This window comes from Bos grunniens, chromosome X, assembly GCF_055505025.1.
Source record: "Bos grunniens cultivar Pamir isolate PY7600 chromosome X, Bosgru_T2T1.0, whole genome shotgun sequence".
Classification (NCBI taxonomy): domain Eukaryota; kingdom Metazoa; phylum Chordata; class Mammalia; order Artiodactyla; family Bovidae; genus Bos; species Bos grunniens.
The window spans coordinates 142,393,952-142,402,380 of NC_141194.1; positions in this window are offsets into that span (position 1 = coordinate 142,393,952).

The window sequence follows — 8,429 nt, forward strand, 5'->3', positions numbered from 1 at the left end:
TGGTTCACTTAATTAAATAAATATCAATGAGGACGGTTCTATCAACTTTCCCATTTCATAGAAAAGTAAACTGAAGCACAGTCATTAATGAAGTTACCAAAGTGAATGAGAAGCTTTAAGGTGAGTGTATTTATTGAAACTTTGTAAACTTTGTGGTAAAGGGTACTGGCTATCTAGTTTGTGGATGATATAAAACTGGATTTCAATTTTCTCTATTAATAAAAAATTAAGCATGATAGATCCACTAAGCAATGTTCTTGTTGTTTTACATGCTTTGCTTCATTTAATCAAACAGAAAATAAATGAGGAAGCTTTTATCAACATTTCATTTTAAAGATGAGGAAACTGAGGCACAGAGGCATTAATGAAGTTATGAATAATTGAAAGAGATGCATTTTGGTGAGCATATTTATCTATACAAGTAAACGTTGTCGGAAGGGAACTGTCCAAAAAAACAGACTTCTATTCTCTCTATTGAAAAAAAAAAAACAACAAATTAAGTGTGTTGCTGCTGCAGCTAAGTTGCTTCAGTCGTGTCCGACTCTGTGTGACCCCATAGACGGCAGCCCACCAGGCTTCCCTGTCCCTGGGATTCTCCAGGCAAGAACACTGGAGTGGGTTGCCATTTCCTTCTCCAATGCACGAAAGTGAAAAGTGAAAGTGAAGTCCCTCTGTTGCAACTCTTAGCGACCCCATGGCCTGGAGCCTACCAACCTCCTCCGCCCATGGGATTTTCCAGGCAAGAGTACTGGAGTGGGTTGCCATTGCCTTCTCCGATTAAGTGTGTTACTTAGTTCTAATAAGCAATGTCCTGGGTGTTTACCGTGCTCTGCTTTAATTAATTAAACAGAAAATCTACAAGAAGGTGTTATCAACATTCCCAATTTATAGATGTGGAAACTGAGGCATTGAAGCATTAACAAAGTGACCAGTAAGTGAAAGAGATGCTTTTTGGTGAGCATTTTTATCTATCCCAGTAAACTTTGTGGGAAATGGCATTATGTATCTAGATTTCTGGGGAATTTTATGCGATTTCAATTCTATATTAAAAGAAAATCAAAATTAAGTCTCATCTTTAAAATGGAATTGTTCCTGTTTTCTAGCTACAATATCCTTCCTTCAGTGACTCTAGAACCCTATGCACTTTGCTGTCTCAGGGCATTTGCATATACAGTTTACTCTGTCAGTAACACTTTTCCCGATGTGTGGACCACTGTTCTAGATCCTTCAGGACTCAACTTTATTGTCATTTTCTCACTAAGAGAACTTGTCCAAATTCCTTACCTAGATTATTCTCCTTCCACTTTCCGAACAGAAGACACAAGTTCGATCTCTGGTCTGGGAAGATTCCTCATACCAGGGAGCGACTAAGCCTGTGAGCTGCAACTCCCGAGGCCAACTGGCTAGAGCCAGTGCCCTGCATGAAGAGAAGCCACCACCACAAGAATTCTGAGCACCACAACTAGAGACACCCAGCATGTAGCAATAAGATCCAGTGCAGCCAAAAATTAATAATAAATAAAATTTAAAAAAAAGAATTATGGCATTGAAAATGCAATAACTGAATTAAAAGTTGAGTAGATGGATTCAACAGCAGATTTAAAGGAGCATAAGAAAGAATCAGTAAACTTGAGAATAGGATAATTGAAATTGTTGAGTCTGAGAACCAAAAAGAAAAAAGAAAGGGGGGAACTTGTGGGATACCATTATGTAGTACAATATACAAATAAAAAGAATCCCAGAAAAAGAAGAGAAATTATCTAAATAATGGCCAAAAGCTTGTCAAATTTGATGAAACACATGAACCCACAAATCCTGGAAGCTTAACAAATTCTAAGAAGGATAGAGCCAAAGGGACTCACACCAAGACACATTATAATCAAATTATCTAAAGCTAAAAACAAAGAGAATACTAATATTGAAGACAATAAGAAAAAAGCAACTAACCATGTAAAAGGGATGATAATAAGATTACTAGCCAATTTCTTAGCAAAAACTGCAGGGGCCAGAAGACAATGAGATGCTATATTTAAAGTACTGAACGCAAAATGGAAAAGGCATCTTGGAAGATAGCTTGGCAATTTCTCACACACACAAAACACCAAACAAACAAACAAAAAGACTGTTATCGTATGATGTAGCAATCATGCTGCAGGATATTTACCCAAAGGAGATAAAATATGTCCATGAAAAAACGTGTGCAGGGATATTTACAGCAGCTTGATTCATAACTGCCAGAATGTGGAAGCAACTGAGATGCCCTTTAGAAGGTGAATGGATAAACAAACTGTGGTATATACAGACAATACAATGTTATTAAGTTCTAAAAAGAAATTAGCTCTAAATCCATGATAAGGCATGTAGTAAAGTTAAATGCATGTTACCAAGGTAAAGAAGACAATCTGTCATGGCTACAGACCTCACATTTCAACTATGTGACATTCTCAAAAAGGCAAAATTATCGAGATAGTAAAAAGATCAAAGGTTACTAGATGTTTCGAGTATGCTGCTACTGCTGCTACTAAGTCACTTCAGTCATGTCCGACTCTGTGCGACCCCATAGACGGGAGCCCACCAGGCTCCCCCATCCCTGGAATTCTCCAGGCAAGAACACTGGAGTGGGTTGCCATTTCCTTCTCCAATGCATGAAAGTGAAAAGTGACCGTGAAGTAGCTCAGTTGTGTCCGACTCTGAGTGACCCCATGGACTCCTCCATCCATGGGATGAATCCCAGGCACCTCTGTCCATGGGATTCTCCAGGCAAGAGTACTGGAGTGAGTTGCAATTTCCTTCTCTGTTATGAGTATGAGAATGATGAGTAAAAATTACTCAGAAACTAAAAAAAATAAAATAAAATGGGAATGTTGATGATACCTTCCTCGTTTATTTTCTGTTTGATTAAATGAAGCAAAGCATGTAAAACACCATGGATATTACTTAGTGGATATGACTAACATACTTAATATTTTTTTACTTAGTTTATTTTAATTGGAGGCTAATTACTTTACAATATTGTGGTGGTTTTTGCCATACATTGACATGAATCAGCCACAGGTGTCCATGTGTCGCCCCTTCCCAAACCCCCTCCCACCTCCCTGCCCATCCCATCTCTCTGGGTCCTCCCAGTGCACTGGGTTTGAATGCTCTGTTTCATGCATAGAACTTGGACTGGTCATCTGTTTCACATATGATAATATACACGTTTCAATGTTATTCTCTCAAATCATCCCACCCTCACCTTCTCCCACAGCGTCCAAAAGTCTGTTCTTTGTATCTGTGTCTCTTTTGCTGTCTTGCACATAGGGTTGTCATTACGATCCTTCTAAATTCCATATATATGTGTTAATATACCGTATTAGTGTTTTTCTTTCTGACTTACTTCATTCTGTATAATAGGTTCCAGTTTCATCCACCTCATTAGAACTGACTCAAATATGTTCTTTTTAATAGCTGAGTAATACTCCATTGTGTATATGTACCACAGCTTTCTTATCCATTCGTCCACCGATGGACATCTAGGTTGATTCCATGTCCTAGCTATTGTGAACAGTGCTGCAATGAACATTGAGGTACACATGTCTCTTTCAATTCTTGTTTCCTTAGTGTGTATGCCCAGCAGTGGGATTGCTGGGTCATATGGCAGTTCTATTTCCAGTTTTTTAAGAAATCTCTACACTGTTCTCCGTAGTGGCTGTACTAGTCTGCATTCCCACCAACAGTGTAAGAGGGTTCCCTTTCCTCTACACCCTCTCCAGCATTTATTGTTTCTAGACTTTTTGATGGCAGCCATTCTGACCTGTGTGAGATGGTACCTCATTGTGGTTTTGATTTGCATTTCTCTGATAATGAGTGATGTTGCGAATCTTTTCATGTGCTTATTTGCCATCTGTCTTCTTTAGAGAAATGTTTGTTTAGTTCTTTGGCCCATTTTTTGGACTGGGTCATTTATTTTTCTGGTATTGAGCTGCATGAGCTGCTGTGTATTTTGGAGATTAATTCTTTGTCAGTTGTTTAATTCGCTATTATTTTCTCCCATTTGGAAGGCTGTCTTTTAACCTTGCTTAGAGTTTCCCTCATTGTGCAAAAGCTTTTAAGTTTAATTAGGTCCCATCTGTTTATTTTTGCTTTTATTTCCTTTACTCTGGGTGGTGAGTCATAGAGGATCTTGCTGTGATTGATGTCATTGAGTCTTCTGCCTATATTTTCCTCTAGGAGTTTTATAGTTTCCGGTCTTACATTTAGATCTTTAATCCATTTTGAGTTTATTTTTGTGTATGGTGTTAGAAAGTGTTCCAGTTTCATTCTTTTACAGGTGGTTGACCAGTTTTCCCAGCACCATTTGTTAAAAAGGTTGTCTTTTCTACATTGTATATTTTTGCCTCCTTTGTCAAAGATAAGGTGTCTGTGGGTGTGTGGATTCATCTCTGGGCTTTCTATTTTGTTTCATTCATCTATATTTCTGTCTTTGTGCCAGTGCCATACTGTCTTGAGGACTGTAGCTTTCTAGTATAGTCTGAAGTCAGGCAGGTTAATTCCTCCAGTTCTTCTTTCTCAAGATTGTTAAGGCTATCTGAGGGTTTTTGTGTTTCCATACAATTTGTGAAAATATTTGTTCTAGTTCTGTGAAAAATACCATTGGTAGCTTGATAGGGATTGCACTGAATGTATAGATTGCTTTGGGTAGTATACTCATTTTCTCTATATTGATTCTTCCAATCTACGCGTATGGTATATTTCTCCATCTATTTGTGTCATCTTTGATTTCTTTCATCAGTGTTTTATAGTTTCCTATATATAAGTCTTTTGTTACTTTAGGTAAATTTATTCCTAAGTAAATACGCTCACCAAAAACCATCTCTTTCACTTACTATTAACTTCACTAATGCCTTTGTGCCTCAGTTGCCTCATCTTTAAAATGGAATGTTGAAAACACCTTACTCATAGTTTTTTTTTTTTTTTTTTTTCCAGTTAAATGAAGCAGAGCATGTAAAACAGCCAGGACATTGCTTAGTAGACCTAAGTAATATATGTAATTTAGTTTTTTTTCCATAGAGAAAGTTGAAATCAAGTTTTATATCACCAACAATCTACATAGTTTATGCCCTTTCCCACAAACTTTACGAAGTTTCGATAAATATACTCACCAAAAAGCATCTCATTCACTTTGGTAACTTCATTAATACTGCTGTGCTTCAGTTTCCTCATCTATGAAATGGGAATGGGAATGTTGATAACACCTCCCTCGTCTATTTTTTCTTTAACTGACTGAACCAGAGCATGTAAAACACACAGGTCATTGCTTAGTAGATCTAAATAGCATACTTAATTTTGATTTTTTTATATATAGAATTGAAATCGAATAACTTTCCCCCAATATTTAGATACAAAATGCCCTTTCCCACAAAGTTTACTAAGGATAGATAAACGCTCACCAAAAAGCATCTCTTTCACTTACTGGTAACTACATTAATGCCTCAGTGCCTGTTTCCTCATCTATAAACTGGGAATGTTGATAACACCTTATTCTAGATTTTTATGTAATTAATTAAAGCAGAACATGTTAAACACCCAGGGCAGTGCATATTAGAACTAGGTAACATACTCAATTTTTTTTTTTTTTAGTAGAGAGAATAGACGTTGGCATATATATATATATATATATATATATATATATATATATATATAGTATAGATAAATATGCTCACCAAAACGCATCTCTTTCAATTACTTGTAACTTCATTAATGCTTCTGTGCCTCTGTTTCCTCATCTTTAAAATGGGAATGTTGGTAACACCTTCCTCATTTATTTTCTGTTTGATTATATGAAGCAAAGCATGTAAAACACCAAGGGCATTCATTGCTTAGTGGATCTAACATACTTAATTTTTATTAATAGAGAAAATTCAAATCAAGACTTATTTTGCTCACTATCTAGATAATCAATGCTCTTTCACACCAATTTTAACAAGTGTCGATGAATACGCTCCCCAAAAAGCATCTCTTTCACTTCATTAATGCCTCTAGCCTGAGTTTCATCGTCTATCAAATGAGAAAGTTGATAACACCTTACTAGAACATTTTTCTTTCAATTAAATGAAGCAGAGCATGTAGAACAACCAGGACATTGCTTAATAGATCTAAGTAACATACTTAGTGTTGTTGTTGTTTTTTTTTAATAGAATTGAAGTCGAGTGTTTTTTCCCCATCAATCTAGGTAGACAATGACCTTTCCCACAAAGTTTACTATGTATACATGGATATGCTCACCAAAATGCATCTGTTTCACTTACTAGTAGTTTCATTAAGGCCTGTGCCTCAGAATCCTCATATATAAAGTGGGAATCTTGATAACACCTTCCTCGTAGATTGTCTTTTTAATTAAATGAAGCAAAGCATGTAAAACACCCAGGACATTGGTTAGTAGATCTAACTAATATAATTAATTTCTATTTTAAAAACAGAATTGAAATCAAGATTTATTTTGCTCACAATCTAGATAGTCAAAGCCCTTTCCCACGCATTTTACTAAGTGTCGGTAAATACGCTCACCACAAACCTTTCTTTCACTTACTAGTAACTTCATTAAGGCCTCTAGCTTCAGTTTCCCCCTCTATAAAATGGGAATGCTGATAACACCTTCTTCATAGATTTCCTTTTCAATTATATGAAGCAGAGCATGTAAAACACCCAGAACATTGCTTAGTAGATCTAAGTAGCATGTTTCATATTGGGGTTTTTTAAAAATAGAATTGAAATCAAGTTTTATATTGCCCTCAGTCTAGATCCACCTCATTAGAATTGATTCAAATGTATCCTTTTTTATGGCTGAGTAATACTCCATTGTGTATGTGTACCACAGCTTTCTTATCCATTCATCTGCTGATGGACATCTAGGTTGCTTCCATGTCCTGGCTATTATAAACAGTGCTGCGATGAACATTGGGGTACACGTGTCTCTTTCAATTCTGGTTTCTTCAGTGTGTATGCCCATCAGTGGGATTGCTGATAAGTATGCTCACCAAAATGCATCTCTTTCATTACTAGTAACTTCATTAAGGCCTCTGTGCCTGTTTCCTCATCTATAAAATGGGAATATTGATAATGCATTCCTTGGAGATATTTTTTTTAATTAAATGAAATGAGACATGTAATACATCCAGGACATTGCTTAGTAGATCTAACACACCTAATTTGGGTTTTGCTTTTAAATAGAGGGAATCAAAATCGAGAATTATCTTGCTCATAATCTAGATCGTCGAAGCCCTTTCCCATGATTTTACTAAGAAGTATCCATAAATATGCTCACCAAAAATAATCTTTCACTTACTATTAACTTCATTAATGCCTCTGTGCCTCAGTTTCCTCATCCTTACAATGGGAAGGTTGAAAACATCTTACTCATAGATTTTTTTTAATTAAATGGATCAAATCATGTAAAATACCCTGGACAATGCTTAATCTAAGTAACATACTTAATTTTGTTTTTTTTTAAATATACAACATGGAAAATGAGTTTTCCCCCACGAATCTAGATAGATACTGCCCTTTCCCACAAAGTTTACTAAGTATAGACAAATATGCTGTCCAAAAAGCATCTCTTTCACCTAACCAGTAACTTTATTAATCACTCTGTACCTCAGTTTCCAATCTATAAAATTGGAATCTTGATAACACGTTCCTCATAGGTTTTTCTTTAATTAAATGAAGCTGAGTATGTAAAACACCCAAGACATTGCTTCATAGATCTAAGTAACATACATAGTTCTGCTTTTTTTAACAGACAGTTTGGAAATCGAGTTTTATTTCCCTGACAATCTACGTACCAATGCCCTTTCCACAAACTTTAAAATGTGTACATAAATTCGCTGACCAAAAAGAATCTCTTTCACTTATTAGCTTTTTAATCCCTCTGTGCCTCAGTTTCCTCATATATAAAATGGGAATATTGATAACACCTTCCTCGTATATACTTTTTAATTAAACGGACCCAATCATGTGAAACACTAAAGACATTGAATAGTATATCTAAGTAACAGACTTAATTTTTTTTTATATTGAATTGAAATTGAGTTTCTTTCACAAACAATCTAGATAGTCAATAACCTTTTGTGAAAATTTTACTAAATGTCCATAAATATGTTCATCAAATAGCATCTCTTTCACTTATTAGTAAATTCATTAATGCCCCTTTGCCTCAAATTCCTCATTTATAATTTGGGAATGTTGATAACACCCTCCTAAGTGATTTTTTAATTAAATGAAACAGCATGTAAAACACTGAGATTATTGTTTAGTAGATCTAAGTAACATACTTAATTTTGGGTTTTTTTAAATAGAGGGAATTCAGATTGAGTTTTATATAGCCCACAATCTAGACAGTTACTGCCCTTTACCACAAAGTTTCCAAAGTTCCGATAAATACACTCGTC